The sequence below is a fragment of the Balaenoptera musculus genome, chromosome 18 (assembly GCF_009873245.2).
Source record: "Balaenoptera musculus isolate JJ_BM4_2016_0621 chromosome 18, mBalMus1.pri.v3, whole genome shotgun sequence".
Lineage (NCBI taxonomy): Eukaryota > Metazoa > Chordata > Mammalia > Artiodactyla > Balaenopteridae > Balaenoptera > Balaenoptera musculus.
In genome coordinates this window covers 3,734,021-3,750,827 of record NC_045802.1, presented here as the reverse complement: position 1 = coordinate 3,750,827, position 16,807 = coordinate 3,734,021, and the positions used below count along the sequence as shown (strand labels likewise).

The following is a 16,807-nucleotide window of genomic DNA, read 5'->3' as shown; positions in this document are numbered from 1 at the left end:
ATGTGGCTGCCGCAACTAAGGAACTAACATTTCCATTCTGTTTCACTAATTTAAATAGCCGTATGTGGCTGGTGGCAACCGGAGTGGGCAGCAGATTTCTAGACCAAGTTGATGCCAGGATAGAAGTTTTTAAAAAGATGAGTCTGGGCTTCCCTGGTGGCGCAGTGGTTGAGAATCTGCCTGCCAATGCAGGGGACACGGGTTCGAGCCCTGGTCTGGGAAGATCCCACATGCCACGGAGCAACTAAGCCCGCGAGCCACAACTACTGAGCCTGCGCGTCTGGAGCCTGTGCTCCGCAACGGGAGGGGCCGCGACAGTAAGAGGACCGCGCACCGCGATGAAGAGTGGCCCCCGCTCGCCGCAACTAGAGAAAGCCCTTGCACAGAAACGAAGAGCCAACACAGGCAAAAATAAATAAATAAATTAAAAAAAAAAAAAAGAAAAAGTAATGAATTAAAAAAAAAAAAAAAAAAAAAAGATGAGTCTGATCCAGCAGGCAGGCAGACAGTGTGCTGGGGACCCAGCAAGAGAAACTAGCCAGGAGCCCCTGGAGGTGATGTGGACAGATTTCTCTTTCTCTAGAAAGGAGAAGAAAGAAAGCACTCTGCCCTATCACCAAGGCACTAGGAGAAGAAAAATGAAGGGAAAAAAAAAAAGAGTAAGGAGTTTCCTAAATCCCTTCAAAAAAAAAGACTATAGAAGATAAGACACTTTTCTGTTTTGGAGTCTTAACTTGTCAAATTGAATTTCCTATTGAATAACTCTACCAGTAAGAGATTTTGATTCCCTGCTAATAAGTTCATCGTTCTGTCAAGTCAAATACGAAATAATTATTTTCTAGGAAGAATATATAAAACGTAAAATAATCACATAATAGGCTATCCAGGTTTTTCCTTTCCACTTTGGCAAAATTCAACCTTCTTATTTTGGCACACATAAAACAATCGATTTGTTTCTGATGAAGCGTGGTGAGGCTGGGTACAGGTAGTGGGGTGTTATGATATGCTCACGTCTCAACAGAATCAACTGTTGCCAGGGAAATGGTTAGGATGTCCTGAGGGAGAGCTCACAAGTGGTCCCTGAACCAGATTAGATCTCACCCCCCTGAAATGACTTATTTCTTTACCACCCTCTCCTCACACAGAGGTCTGGACTTTCCCAGTATAAGTCAACTTTGGGGAAGACCTACTGAGTATAGCAAATTCGGAAATATCTAAGCCAGGCAGGCGAAAAAACAATCTAGCTCACCTCCCCCGCCCCCGACACCCGTGGACATTAAGGACATCTGAACATCCCTATGCTTGAGTTCTCAATTTAGAAACATAGTCCTTGGGGCTCCCCTGGTGGCGCAGTGGTTGAGTATCTGCCTGCCAATGCAGGGGACACGGGTTCGAGCCCCGGTCTGGGAAGATCCCACATGCCGCGGAGCAACTAGGCCCGTGAGCCACAACTACTGAGCCTGCGCGTCTGGAGCCTGTGCTCCGCAACAAGAGAGGCCGCGATAGTGAGAGGCTCGCGCACCGCGATGAAGAGTGGCCCCCGCTTGCCGCAACTGGAGAAAGCCCTCGCACAGAAACGAAGACCCAACACAGCCATAAATAAATAAATAAATAAACTTAAAGTTAAAAAAAAAAAAAAAGAAAAGAAACATAGTCCTTAATTTGAAATTTCAATCCTCTGATTTGTACCACCAATCAGACCATGAGCTGACAACCAGTATCTTCTAACCTGTCAGAAGACCTACCTTCCAAGGCACTCTAAGTTTTCAAGTAAGTAAACAACCAAGTAAATAAGTAATATAATTAGAGTAATTGGATATGTAACCTAAATCAAAGGGAGAAAGCACCAACTGGGGGATTCCCATTTAAAATGTCCTTTTTTCATAGAAAACAAACTTAGGGTTACCAAAGGGGAAAGGTCGGGGGGAGGGATAAATTAGGAGCTTGGGATTATTAACATACACACACTATTATATATAAAATACATAATCAACAAGGACCTACTGTATAGCACAGGGAACTCTACTCAATATTCTGGGAAAAGAATCTGAAAAAGAGTGTATATATGTGAATATATATATAACTGAATCACTTTGCTGTACACTTGAAACTAACACACTGTAAATCAACTATACTCCAATACAAAATAAAAAAATAAACTAAAATACAATGTTCTTTTTGGAGGCTCTCCATCACTCACTGGGAGAACTCAGGCCTGCTAATTGAAGGTAAGCTTATTCAACCCACAAACTCCAGCAGAGCCCAGGAGAATATTTTCAACACTCTTCCAAACACCTTCACTCTCTGAAGTATACTCATCAGAACAAAAATTAATGCCCAGATCGTCTAAAATGTGTGCATACGATATCTTTCTTTCATAATCCTGTCCTACTTCTGGTGGAATGACTTCACGTTCTATCAAAAGCACAAGAGATATTAGTGCGCAAAGGTTGTGTCGTCACATTTCCCAAAATATTCAAGTGCGAAACTACTTGATAAAATGCCTAACTTCCACATAGTCGTCGGCATCTGAAAACATAACTGGAGGCATTTCCCAAGGTGCCACCGTGCACCTGGCCTGCCTTGATTCCGTCTGTCCTGTTCTGCAACTCGTATATCCACTAGGCTTGATTTCAACAGCAACGGTGTGTACACACAGCACGCCTTCTGGGAAGGAAGAATGTCAGACATTTTTAAGCATTTCAAGACTGACAGCTGCAGGGCGGTGGCCCCGGAGACAGTCACCTTGGCTCCTGCTCAGACACCGGGCATTCCAGGTCACGTGACCCAAATCCTCAGGACACCAGAGACACGTAAGGTACATTGCTGCCATTCCCCGAATTCCATCCCGCCAGGCCTCCCCCTCCACCTCACGGGGACCCTGTCTGTTTCATCACCTTCTTTGTAAAGCCTGATACTAACAAGCAGGGAGATACATTCAGGGAGCAATCGGAATCAGGGACAAAGGGAGTGAGAAAAAGCAGGTTCACCCCCATTTGGTTCCAGAATGCTCCCATGAAAACAGAGACGGAAAAGGGCAAAGAATAAAAGGGTCCTTCCGTGGCTCCTTGCATTCATTTGGTGACTGCAGTTTGCTTTCAAACCACTCGGAAACACGACCAGTGAATCTGATACGTTCAAAAGCCCACCAGTGAAATGATATTCCGGAGGCAAGTGGGAAATGATTCAGACGCGGTTTCGGCCTTCAAGCCATGGCTCACTTCAGCACTACTCCCAATTCCGTGCCATTTAAAACTACAGTCACATTGTAATTTTGAAAATTGATTCAAGTTTCCCTCTCGATCGCCAAGCAATGGGAAGAAATGTACTGCTGAGGATTTCAGGGTGTGGAGAATGTGCCAGAGAACACTCTTTCTTTCGAAGTTTCAATCTCATTTTGCTCTCCAAGTCCGACAGGAATTTTATACTTTTTAGAGGAAAAAGGAGTAAGAAACTTAAGTCTGTTTCAGGGATTGTAAAGCGACAAATACACCACCTACTAGGAGAGAAAGAAACAAGAGGGCAGCCCTGGCAGGGAACCCATTCTAACCTCCTCATGCTGAAATACAGGGGCCAACAGGCATCAGAGACATTTAAAAGCCGATTTGTTTCAACCAATTCAGGACCTAATGAACTTGACTGGGGGCCTAAAACTGACTGGAATGGAAAAAACCATTATGTGAGGAGGCATAATTTATAAAATACTTAATTTGCATGCTTCACCCCACACATGGCTGAAAACAAACAAAACAAGCAGCTTAGGGCCTGCCCTTGGTCCCTGTAGAACAGATACAGTTTCTTGGGGGCACACATCTGGACCCTCAATAGGACCCCTGGAAAGGCACCTCGACCACGATGAATGTGCTCACATCACAGAGATCTGGTGGCTTCTCTAAGCGCAGAAATATTACTTTGGGCAGAAGATGGAGATCCTTGGATGGATAGCTTTTAACCTAAGACATCATTCTTCAGGCAGGGTATAGCCATGATGGAACCGAAACCAAACGGATTCCATAATTGCAATCAAGCTCCTGGGTGTCTTCTGCTGAACCACAAAAAAATAGTTTCAAACACAGGCTTCAGGACGACAAAGCAGCAAATGGACTATAGAATTTCCACCCAATGTTCTGTACCGTCTCTCACTTTTTTCCCCTAAAATCACTTTTTATTTTTCTCCCATGCCCCTGTGGAACCAAGTGTAACTAGGACTACATAAGAAAATAAATACATCTTCTGAAGTATGGGGTTCCTTTTCTGTTAGTTCAGTAGTCATTTTCCTTTCTTTCTTTTTTTAAACTCCAGTGTTGTGAATCATTCTTTGTAAGCCTAAACCGTTTTCCCCACCTACCAAGAGCTTTTCTGGTAGGGTAGATGGAAGACCACAATTCCATTTGTGTTTGAGGTAAGAAAGCGAGCTTACTAGAGGAACAAAGCAGGGTAAACAGGGAGCGATAAATGCCAATTTGTAAATGTCATGAAATTACAGTAAATTAGTCGGTAAGGCTGTAATGACTCTCAGTATCACATTGGTTATTTTTTTACTTCCATTCCTGTAATTACATCCGTATTATACACGACAGGATTAGAGTAATGAGACTCAATTTCCTGTGTGGTGTACAGACATCAGAATCATTGCTTTCCAGTTATAGCAATTGGTCTCATCATGGGTCACCTTGTAACCGATCCAGAATCTCTGAAGTTAAACAAGAATTATCAAGTAGAATTCCTTATAAATGTATAGAAGGCCATCAGCATTCACCGGTAAGAATTGCAACAGAAAGGTACAGACAGTGTGATCTCAAAGCCACGTGAGGAGCTACAGGTCAGGAAGAATGCCTGTCTCCCCTCTGGTCCTCCTCTCCTGATAGGACAGGGGCTAAGTGGAAAGATGGTGCTCATGTGGGAATTCTGTGATTTTTCAATCTAAAACACCACACATATTTTCCTTCTGAAGACAGAAGCTGGAGAGATTATTTTCAGGGCATACTGACCATGAAAAACTACCACGTGAACACAATTTTTGTCTTTGTCCTGCGCCCTCGTCTCTCCCACATTGTCTTGGATTATTCACGTCCCCAAAGTCTCCCAAACCACCCGAGCCTGCCCTGTCCCACTGTGGCTCCCACTGTCTGTAATCGCCTCCTTGCTCTGTGACCCGGGCTCTTCCGGTCTTAAATAAGCACGTTTGCAGTCTTGAAATGTTTTAATAGCTATCATATGCAAGGGAAATTAGATTGACTATATTAGCTCAAAAAGGCAGAACCGGGACCCACTGGTACAGATTTTGACCCCGTCCTAGGGTCAAATCCATGCACACTCAGAAGAGTAAATTAGCCAGTGCCTGGCAACCAGAAGAGGCAGCTCCAGAAATGCTGCTGACAAATGAATTTAGAGAATGAAGAAAAGAAATGGGAGCCAGGGGCTTCTCTGGTGGCAAAGTGGTTAAGAATCTGCCTGCCAATGCAAGGGACACGGGTTCGAGCCCTGGTCCGGGAAGATCCCACATGCTGCAGAGTAACTAAGCCTGTGCGCCACAACTACTGAGCCTGCGCTCTAGAGCCCGCGAGCCACAACTACTGAGCCTGCGTGCCACAACTACTGAGCCCGCATGCCACAACTACTGAAACCTGAGCACCTAGACCCTGTGCTCCACAACAAGAGAAGCCACCACAATGAGAAGCCCACGCACCGCAATGAAGAGTAGCCCCCACTCACTGCAACTAGAGAAAGCCCGCGTGCAGCAGTGAAGACCCAACACAGCCAAACATAAATAAATAAATAAATTAATTAATTAATTAATTAACTTACTAAAAAAAAAACATGAGACGGGCAGAAACACTGGACATGGAGGGAAGGATGAAGAGGCAAGAGGCAGGAAGCCACCATGACAACACAGGTGCGAGGCCGAGGGTCGGTCAGCTAAGAAACCAGCAGAGAAAGTAAGGGGAAGAGAACACCTCAGCCCAGACTCCATCCACACAGCTGGGGCCTTGACCCCGGGGCAGGAGGCTGCTGGGCAGAACAGCCGATTCAGTCACCCCCAGGCAGGGAGACTTCCCCAGGCTCTGAAAGGCTGCTTGAACAACAGCATGTTCACGTAAAATATTACTACTCAGGTCTCAAAGTGGAAATGCCTTCAAAAAGTAATTACCCCAAAAATAAAAAAAATAAAAGTAATTACCCGCACCCGTTAGAATGGCCAAGATCCAGAACACTGACAGCAGCAAATGTTGGTGCGGATGTGGAGCAAGAGGAACTCTCCCTCACTGCTGGTGGGAATGCAAATGGTGCAGCCACGTTGGAAGACAGTGTGGAAGTTTCTTACACAACTAAACACACTCTTACACATGATCTAGCAATCTCACCCGTTGGCATTTACTCAGAGGAGTTGAAAACTTATGCCCACGTAAAAACCTGCATATGGATGTTTATAGCAGCTTCATTCACAATTACCAAAAAACTTGGAGCAACCAAGGTGTCCTTCAGTAGGTGAATGAATAAACTGGTCCATCCAGACAATGGAATATCATTCAGCACTAAGAAATGAGCTATCAGCCATGAAACCACACAGAGGAAACTTAAATGCATATTGCTAAGTGAAAGGAGCTTATCTGAAAAGGTTACATGCTGTATGATGCCAACTCGATGACATCTGGAAAAGGAAAAACAATGGAGACAGTAAAAAAAAAAAAAAAAAAATCAGTGTTAGCCAAAGGTTATAGGGGAGAGACAGGGATAAATAGGTAGAGCACAAAGGATTTTTAGGGCAGGGAAACTATTCCGTATGGTACTGTAACGGTGGACACCTCTCATTATACACTTGTGCAAACTCATAGAATGTACTCCAAGAGTGAACCCTAAGGTAAACCATGGACTTTGGGTGATAATAATGTGTCAGTGTAGGTTCATCAGTCATAACTCCGGTGGGGGATGTTGATGGTGAGAGAGGTTATACATGTCAATCTTAAAAGTCCTCATCACACAAAAAAATTTTTTCTGTAACTATGTATGTATGGGGATGGATGTTAATGAGACTTACTGTGGTGACCATTTTGCAATGTATACAAATGTCGCATCACTATATTGCACACCTGATAGTATAATGATATATGTCAATTATATCTCAAGTTAAAAAATAGATAAATAAATCAGAAAAAAATCAAACACAAAAGAAGGCAGCATGGGATGCTAAGTAAAAGAAGTCAGACATCAAAGGTCACTTAGTATATGGTTCAGTTTATATGAAATAACCAGAATGAGTAAATCCATAGACAGAAAGCCGATTGGTGTTCGCCAGGGTTTGTGGGGAGAAAGGGATGGGGAGTAACTAACTGCTTAATGGGCACAGAGTTTTATTTTGGGATAATGAAAATATTTTGGGACTAGACAGAAGTGGCAGTTGTACAACATTCTGAATGTGCTAAATACCACTGAATTGTCCACTTTAAAATGGTTAATTTTATGTCATGTGAATTTTACTTCAATGGAAAAGTAAGCTGGCAAAAAAAGTAATTAGCTCTAATTTTGTTTTCCTTCTGCTAGTTATATAAAGAAAATAACCAATGCTTATCCCTTGTAAGAACAGACGGAACAAAATCATTCCTCTACAGAGATCCCAGAAGTCCCAGAATCATTTCAACCTTGCCCCTACCCAGATAACCTAGTTGCAAATCCATCTCAAAGTTTTACTCCTTTGCCCTAATCTTCCTGAAATCAAAGTTAAAATGCATGTTCATTTGTCATACTGCAGCTTGGTGCCAAAATCTCAGAGCTTAACATATGTAACAATGAAAAGAGGGAAAATATCAAAAATACCCACTTTTAAGCCAAAAAATTCAAATAATTATGATAATAAACCCCAATATTTCAGATAGAGAAACTTAACCTGAAATCATTAATTTTAAAACTACTGTTTTTAACATTTGACAATTTAAATGTTCCAAAGAATCTCTTCCCATGAAGTTTAAGGCCTATGTCATACCATGTCAATTTTTGAAAACAGGAAGGCAAACCCGCCTTGGCCTGGGTAAACATTTTATGTTTACGATCCCGTGATGTCCTTCCCACCAGCCAATAAAAGGCAAAGGAAAGAAATACCATTCTTAATCTTAAAATTTCTACCACATTTTATGAATATACAAGGCTTAATAATCCAGCTCTGGATTTCAAAACCTAGCCAACATGGTTACCACGTGCAACTTTAAAATCCAAATTTCTGGAATTCAAGGTTGGATGAAGCCCTTACCTGACACAAGCACAACTGTGCAAACACTTTTGAGTATTCTTCCCCGTGAGACCCATAACCGTGACCATATTTCACAAGCCAGATGAAAGCCATGTTCCAGGGAATGAAAGTTTACACATAGCATCTTGCACTTGATTAAAAAAAATAAATCATCCCAATTCTGACCCTCATATTCTGAAATACTCAATAAAGCTGAACAATCTGTCGTGACTTCTGGGTCCACTGACATTACCCTGAAAAGCTAGACGTTAACTTGAACAATAGTTATCAGGAAATAGTTACCCTGCACCTCACCGTGCGTGGAGGCTTCCACCTCCAGGACTCTGCCAACCATGGCCTCTTGTTCCTGCCCTGGACCTGTGCACTCTGGAAGAAGCCATGCCCATGTTGCTCCCAGTCTCAAAGGCTTTGTTTACCTCTGATGCTACGGGAAATGACTTTCGTGGTTCTACAACATTCCAGACCAAAGGGTGGATCTTCCCGAGTACATGCAACAGATGTCTTTGAAGTGTCATTTTCCTTGCAGTTAGGATAACATCCAAGGAAGTTAGTTATGTCATGTGTTCCCTCAAGGAAAAAGGTATACAGTCACTAGATATGCAGGAGAAAAGGAAAGCCAAGCCTGGGGAAGCCAGAACCTGGTGGGCTATGGGAATATGGAAAAAACCTTTCACGTGTCTTCTTCCATGGTGTCTCTGGTTCTCTCTGGAGGGCGGTTTATATCTTCTTTACCAACTGGTTCCCTCTCCCTACCCAGTTTTGGCTTCACGGGACCCATCCTCACCAAACAGACCTGAACTTCATTTGACTTTCCAGCTCCAGCAACCACTGACCCCTGGCAACTGCTCTGTCTTGAACAGTGTCTCATGGCATTCTTTCTTCCCCAACTTTATTCAGGAATGACTGACAAATACAGTTATACATACTTAAAGTGTACACCATGATGATGTGACATACACATACACTGTGGAATGACTGCCAAGATCAAGACAGTTAACATCCATCTCTTCACATAGTTGACTCTTTGTGTGTGTGTATCATAAGAATGCTTAAGATCTACTCTCAGAGACTCTCAAGTGTAAGATACCATATTATTAACCACAGTCACCATACTGTACACTAGATCCTCAGAACTACTACATCTTATAACTGAATATTTGTGCCCTGGGGCACTCTTGTTGGCATAGTTCGTCTTTCGAGTCCATCTGCATCCGTGCCTCTGTTGGCAACTTATAGACACACTTCCTGATAGTGACATGCACAGTCCAACCAGCTGAGAGGAGACAGAGGGTCATGTAACCCACCACCCACTCCGAAAGTGGTGTGGGTGGGGTGAGCAGCAATAAAATCTCAAATATCATTGCAAACAGTGAGAGTTTTACTTCTTCCTTTCCAATTTCGATTCCTTTTATTTCTTCTTCTTTTTTTTTTTAATCTGACTGCTGTGGCTAGGACTTCCAATACTACGTTGAATGAAAGTGGCAAGGCTGGGCATCCTTGTCTTGTTCTTGATCTTAGACAAAATATTTTCATCTTTCCACCATTGAGTATGATGTCAGCTGTAGGTTTATCATATATGGCCTTTATTACATTGAGGTATGTTCCCTCTATGCCCACTTTCTGGAGAGTTTTCTTTTCTGCATCTATTTCTTTTTCTGCATCTATTGAGATGATCCTATGGTTTTTATTCTTCAATTTGTATTGGCATTTTTCACAGAACCAAAACAAGTAATTTAAAAATTTGTATGCAAACACAAAAGACCCTGAAGAGCCAAAACAATCTTGACAAAGAAGAACAGAGCTGGAGGAAATCATGCTTCCTGACTTCAGACTATACTACAAAGCTACAGTAATCAAAACAGTATGGTTCTGGCACAAAAACAGACACATGGCTCAATGGAACAGAACAGAGAGCAAAGAAATAAACCCACGCACCTATGGTCAATTAATCTATGACAAAGGAGGCAAGAATATACAATGGAGTAAAGACAGTCTCTTCAATAAGTGGTGCTGGGAAAACTGGAGAGCTACATGTAAAAGAATGAAATTGAAACATTCTCTCACATCATAAACAAAACTCAAATGGATTAAAGACCTAAATGTAAGACCAGAAACCATAAAACTCCTAGAGGAAAACATAGGTAGAACACTTTTTGACACAAATTGTAGCAATATTTTTTTGGATCCACCTCCTAAAGCAAAAGGAACAAAAGCAAAATTAAACAAACGGGACCTAATTAAACTTAAACTTTCCTTTGCACAGCAAAGGAAACCATCAACAAAATAAAGACAACCTACTGAATAGGAGAAAAGATTTGCAAATGATATGACCGATAAGAGGTTAATATCCAAAATATTTAAACAGCTCATACAACTCAACATCAAAAAACCAAACAACCCGATGAAAAAATGGGCAGAAGACCTGAATAGACAAAGAGGATTTTGATGTTAAGACCTGAATTTTCCAAAGAGGACATATGGATGGCCAATGGGCACATGAAAAGGGGTTTAACATTGCTAATCATCAGGGAAACGCAAGTCAAAACCACAACGAGATATCACTTCACATCTGTCAGAATGGCCATCATCAAAAAGAACACAAACAAATGTTGCTGAGAACGTGGAGAAAAGGAAACCCTCATATACCCTGATGGGAGAGTAAATTGGTGCAGCTACTATGGAAAACAGTATGGAGGTTTCTAAGAAAAACTAAAACTAGAATTACCATATGACCCAGCAATTCCACTCCTGAATATATATCCAGAAAAAACAAAAACACTAATGCAAAATGATACATGCACCCCAATGTTCACAGAGGCAACCTAAGCGTCCATCAACTATAGATGAATGGATAAAGAAGATGTGGTATACATACACAATGGAATACCACTCAGCCATTTAAAAAAAGGAAATTCTGCCATTTTCAACAACATGGATGGACTTGGAGGGCATTATGCTCAGTGAAATAACTTAGAGAAAGGTAAATACTGTATGATCTCACATGTGGAATCTAAAAAACACAACGAACTAGTGAATATAACAAAAAAAAGACTCACAGAGAAAGAGACCAAACTAGTGGCTACCAGTGGGGAGGGGGAAGGGGCAATATAGGGACAGGGCAGTAAGAGGTACAAACTATTCTGTATAAAATTAGCTACAAGGATATATTGTACAACATGGGGTATATAGCCAATATTTTATAATAACTATAAATGGAGTATAACATTTTAAAATTGTGAATTACTATATTATACATCTGTAAGTTATATAATATTGTACAGCAACTATACTTCAATTAAAAATATTGATGCGAAAGTCACAGTTGCACTGAATTAACGTGCAGACGCATTCGTTGAGTTTTATTAAACCTGCCCATTCAGGAGCTTCAGCAGGTTTGGAGTTACTCCAAACTGAATGATGTGAGCCCTGGCTCTGCCCTCCTCTGTGTGACCTTGGCTGAGATACTCAACTTCTCTGAGCCTCACTTTCCTCCAAAGGCCTGATGGAGCCTCCACGTGCTTTTCTGGACGCCAGAGCACGTTCACTGGGATGACGGCTGAGGATGCCCAGCACAAACCGCAGGCAGTGTGGGTGGTCAAATGTCCACCTCCTCACTCTCTACCTGCTCTGTAAGTTCTAGGTGATCCCTTTCCTTTGTATTCAGGCTGTTGCCCTCTGTTCACTGACAGAGTACTTGGAAATGAGCCCATATCTGCATATGAGGGTTTTCTTCTTCATTATAACAGGATGCTCCAGGCAAATATTCCCGGTTCCCCAAAGAACCTTCAGCACAGACCGAGGTTTCTTTAAGCTTTTCAAGGGCACCTTCTTAGATCCCTCAGCTAACACTTTTAAGGGACATTTGCAGCCTAAAGACAACTGCACATAGGTACCTTGATGTGTAAGGTTAGTTGTCAAGGGATCTTTTTTTCCCCCAGGTTAATCACTAATTCACTTTTAGAACAGTGATTGTGAACTCATGCTTCCCAGAATAATTGTTTCAGTTTGCAGTGACTTGCTGTTGATTTCCAGTCAGTCTTCTGTCAGTTTCACAGACCATTTCAAGAACATTCTTATATTTATACCAAAGAATCTAAAAATCAGTAAGACCACTCTCCTGTTCAATACAATTAAGAAAAAAGTATTCAATAGGCAAAGCTAGAGAGCAACGAAGTTAATCCGGGAACCAGAATCCCACACAGAGGCAGGCAGTCAGCATTTAGGCTCAAATCAGTCACATGTTAGGCCTACAGATTCTTTCTTTCTAAAAACCTGGGAACCATTCTGGGGCACCCCTACCAAACTTTTTTTCTTATTGAAGTAAAGTTGATTTACAATGTTGTGTTAATTTCTGCTGTACAGCAAAGTGATTCAGTTTTACATAAACACACACACACATACACATTCTTCTTTATATTCTTTTCCATTATGGCTTATCACAGGCACCTACTAAACTTTATCAAGGATGCAGCCCATAAATAACTTCATCTCTGATGCTGTGGAGCTTCCTTTGTGTCCTAGTAAATCTTTGCCCATTAATCACAGCAAGTCATGGTAGCCAACACATACGGTGCTGACAATATGGTATCATTCTTTTAAAAAATGTGCCTATTTTAACTCACTTTAATCCTCATGATAATCCTATGAGGTTGGTATTATTATTACCACCATTTTACAACAGGGAAAGTCTAGGCACAGATAGTTTAAGAAACATGGTCTAGGTCACAGAGCCAGGAAGAAGAAGAGCCAGATTCAAATTCAGACAGGCTGACCTCGGGATTCTTCAGCTAATCGCTACCCTATGGTGCTTCAAGTGTCTTGGAAACAAAGATGCTCAAAGTAGATAATCCTCACTGTTTCTACCAGTTCTTGCTTCAAATCAATGATTGCACGCGTGTCAATCACAGCCTCACACCATCACTTCAATTAGCATCTAATCCTTCCTTTTTACTTTAAAATGTGATGTCCTATTTTTAAAATATCTTTATACAAACAACAGATTTCCTCCTCACTCCCAAGCAATGTGCTTAATTGAATGTCAATGCCCATCGGGATGTTAGAAACAGATGCCATAGGTAGGGCCCATGGTTCATGATTCAGATATTACATTCTCATATCTTCTAAATTCTGCTTTACACAAATGATATAAAGAAAAACAGCTTCTCCAGAGCTATGCAAATTGATTTAATCCTGCTTAAGTTCCTACGCATTTCCCTGCTTTTTTCTTCAAGCAATTTTCACTTGATTTAGTATATAATTGAAATATCAAGAGCTAATGAACAAAAAAAAGTAACTCTTAGGCTCCACTCAATGATCTACATAATAATTGTGGTCAAAAACAAAAACTGTTTATCCTAACCAGGACCAAAAGACCCATCAATATGCCAACAACAAAAAAAATGAATGAACAAATATCATCTGAATCAAGAAAAGTAGAAAAATAATTCTGATCTTTAATACCATTCATTTTTTTCAGCTTATAGATTCATCTAAATTAGGTGGGGGTGGGGGGAGCTCTAGGCAGCAGCAGGTTTTGGGGAAATGGAAGAGTAGAACAGATGGTCTTATCGTCAGTATCTGATAGGTGGGCCAGGTACGTTCCTGTGTCAGAGAACCCGTGTATCATAATATTCTTGAACTTCAAGGAACTCACAATCCAGCAGAGGAATCTAAATCCTCCACGAACATATCAAGTTAACTCTCTCTCTCAGACCCATGTGTATGCACACACACCAATCAGCTCTCATTACAGATTTATTGTTAACATGAACTCAGAAACGCGAGACATTTCATACAGTTGCTGTGAGAAAAGATATTTATTTTAGAAGCATCCAGCATGTGGTAAGAACTCAACAAATCCTGTCACTACCATCCACCTGAGAAACAGACAACAAGGTAAACACCTATTGCTGGGTCAAAGACTTTCTATAAGCTAAAAGGCATATATAATCATATTGTTAAGTTTACTGTTTGTCCCAATTTTCTGAAAATATGCTAAAGGGGTTTTTGTTAAAAAACTATCCACAATGTAATCACTCTAGCATATTTAAAATATTTTTTGTGTATTTTCTAACACGTCCACACAGACTAGTTCAGACAGTGGCCCCTCATTTATAGCATTCATTTATAGCTAGGGTAGGTTACTACCCCAGCAAATGTGTGGGCTTTTACTAAGGAGGTGTGTTAGGTGCCAGAAACCAAAAGACTACCTGACAGGCCCTGCTCTCAAGGAGGTCTTGTTATAAGGGAATATTTCTAGATTTGTGACTTGATTTATTGCTTCATTCCTGAGCATAGTTCATTTTCTATGATGTTTTCTGCAGTTTGACCATTTGTCATCATTAGATAACCCAGGGCAAGCCTTTGTTTGTTTTAGGTTTATAGTATGGGATCTAAATTTTTTGCTCCAAACTGCCATTTTTCTACACCCACATCATTCATGACAAGTTCTAATGTCTTACTTGGGAGTAATTATTTGATATTAAAATAGACTCAACTTGCTAGCTGGCGATTTCTCACCTGCCCTCTGGGTTTCTGCTATTTTATGTGTCCCCAGCACCACATCGCCTTAAGGATCAGTGTGTTAACTTGGGCTTTAGTATTTGATGGGTTAAGCCCTCTCCCCAGATCTGTTGTTTCAGAATATACTATTGGCCTTTCTGGCCCATTTATTTTCCAGATGAATTTTAGAATCACAGCAAGATTTCAATGAAGATGTGTTTTACTTTAGGGAACAAAGCTTAAGGGTGAGGAGGGAAGGGCATTGAAACATAGAAATGGAGAAAGTAACAAAATGGGTTCCCCCATCCCAATTTAATTAAGAAAGAAATAAATGGATACTGTGTAGAAGACTTTTAATAGTCTAACATTTAGAAGAGTTCAAATTGTCTGAAATAAAGGTCCTGGCAGTAAAAGACTGAGTTCCTTTCTGACTGCATCCTGCTTGCAACAACTGGCTTCGACTGGGTCTAGTTCATTAAAAATAAAAGGGGAAAAATGGCTAATAGCAAATTCAAGAGGGTATCTTGGCTCTCAGTAATTTAATTCTAAATGTGAATAACATGCTTATTAAGAATGGAAGGTCACTCTCCCAAAAATTTCCCCAAAGGCACAACTGCCAAATTGACTTCTGATGCCGTCTTTACAACATTATTAATTCACTGACATAATAAAGCTGGTGAGGGAAAGCTTCGCGTTTGCCTCACAAAGGGAGCTGCCAGCGCCTGAGAGAGGACCTTGCATGTTTCCTAGAAAAGTGACCTGAAAAAATAAAAGTCAGCGTACATTAGGAAAAAAAAAAAAAAAAAAAACTGTCTTGATAAAGGACTAAAAATGCTTTTCTCTGGCTTTTGGGAAAAGCCTACCAAACTGCTTCCCTAATTCTACCACCTCACAGATTCTGCTTTGTCTTCATGCATGAGCAACAAAGCGTCCTACGTTCAGCAGTGCAGAGAGGGCTGGTCCAGGGTAAACCCCCCCCCCCCACCCCGGCATTGGGTCTACCAGCAAGCTGGTCTGGAGAAAAGGCAGCACCTCCTCGGAGGTTCTCCATGGCAACCGCTGAAAGGCACCTGGCATGGAAGTTGGCCTCCAAAGCATGACCTGGCAGCAAACTCTAATTAAATGAAACGTGACCACTAAATGCTTGTGGATCTTAACTTGTCTCAAGTTCCAGACTTGGACAGCAGGTTGAAACCTGCTATGATCGTAAACCGCACAATCGATAGCTTTTAGAAAGAACTTTTTCTACCTAGGTTGCCAAGGGTCATCTGCTCCTCCTGTCTGAGACACCACGTCTTGCAGATCTGCCCCCGGAGACTCACGGGCTTTCCCAGATCCTGAAGGGGCTACCCCCCAGGTCCCACAACCTGGACAGGGAAACCGTTTGTGAAACAGCTTTTAATGAAATGGATCACTCATTCAGTTTTTGTTTTTTTTTTTTTTTTACTCATTCAGTTTTTTACCATTCATCTTCCTTTATAAACTTTCCTCCTATAATATATCCTTCTGCCTTTAATTTTTTACAAGTACCAAAAGTAAGTAACGATGTAATGATATCATCAACTCTTCCACAGGTATCAATGCCCTTCATCCACAGGGCACCAGGACAGACTGTAGTAGCTCATGGGAATCAGGGGACCAGCAGGCTAAGGGAACTTGGCGAGGGGGGAGCTCCGAAAGAGATGTATAGGAGGGGCTTATTACAGATTTGGGTTCTGTTAGGTGATTTGGGGAAAGGTTCACGGAAGTGTGAGTTTGCTCTGGATTGAGAGCTGTCAGAAAGCAGAGGCAAATCTGTGATTGGGGGTCTCGGTAATTTTATCGACAAGATGGAAAGACCAAAGTAAGGGACAATCTTCAACAATAAAGCAGAGCAGTCACCTGTATCAGCCAGGGGAGGAGAGCACGTGCTCACGTCTGTGGCTTGGACATTGGTAATTCCTCATGTGTATCTGCCTATATGGTCAACTTGCAAATTCGCATACATTTTTCAAATAATACAACTTAGGGAATCGTTAACGAAAGCCAAGTAACTGTCTGCTGAAGTGGCCAATCAGTCGT

The 16,807-nt window shown here is 41.5% G+C and overlaps 1 protein-coding gene across 2 annotated transcripts in view; it reads right to left on the bottom strand.

Moving 5' to 3' along the window:
- Positions 1-16,807, bottom strand: part of LOC118884388 (phospholipid-transporting ATPase IB) — a 545,038-nt gene that overhangs the window by 308,614 nt on the left and 219,617 nt on the right. The gene's annotated exons all lie outside the window — the stretch shown is intronic.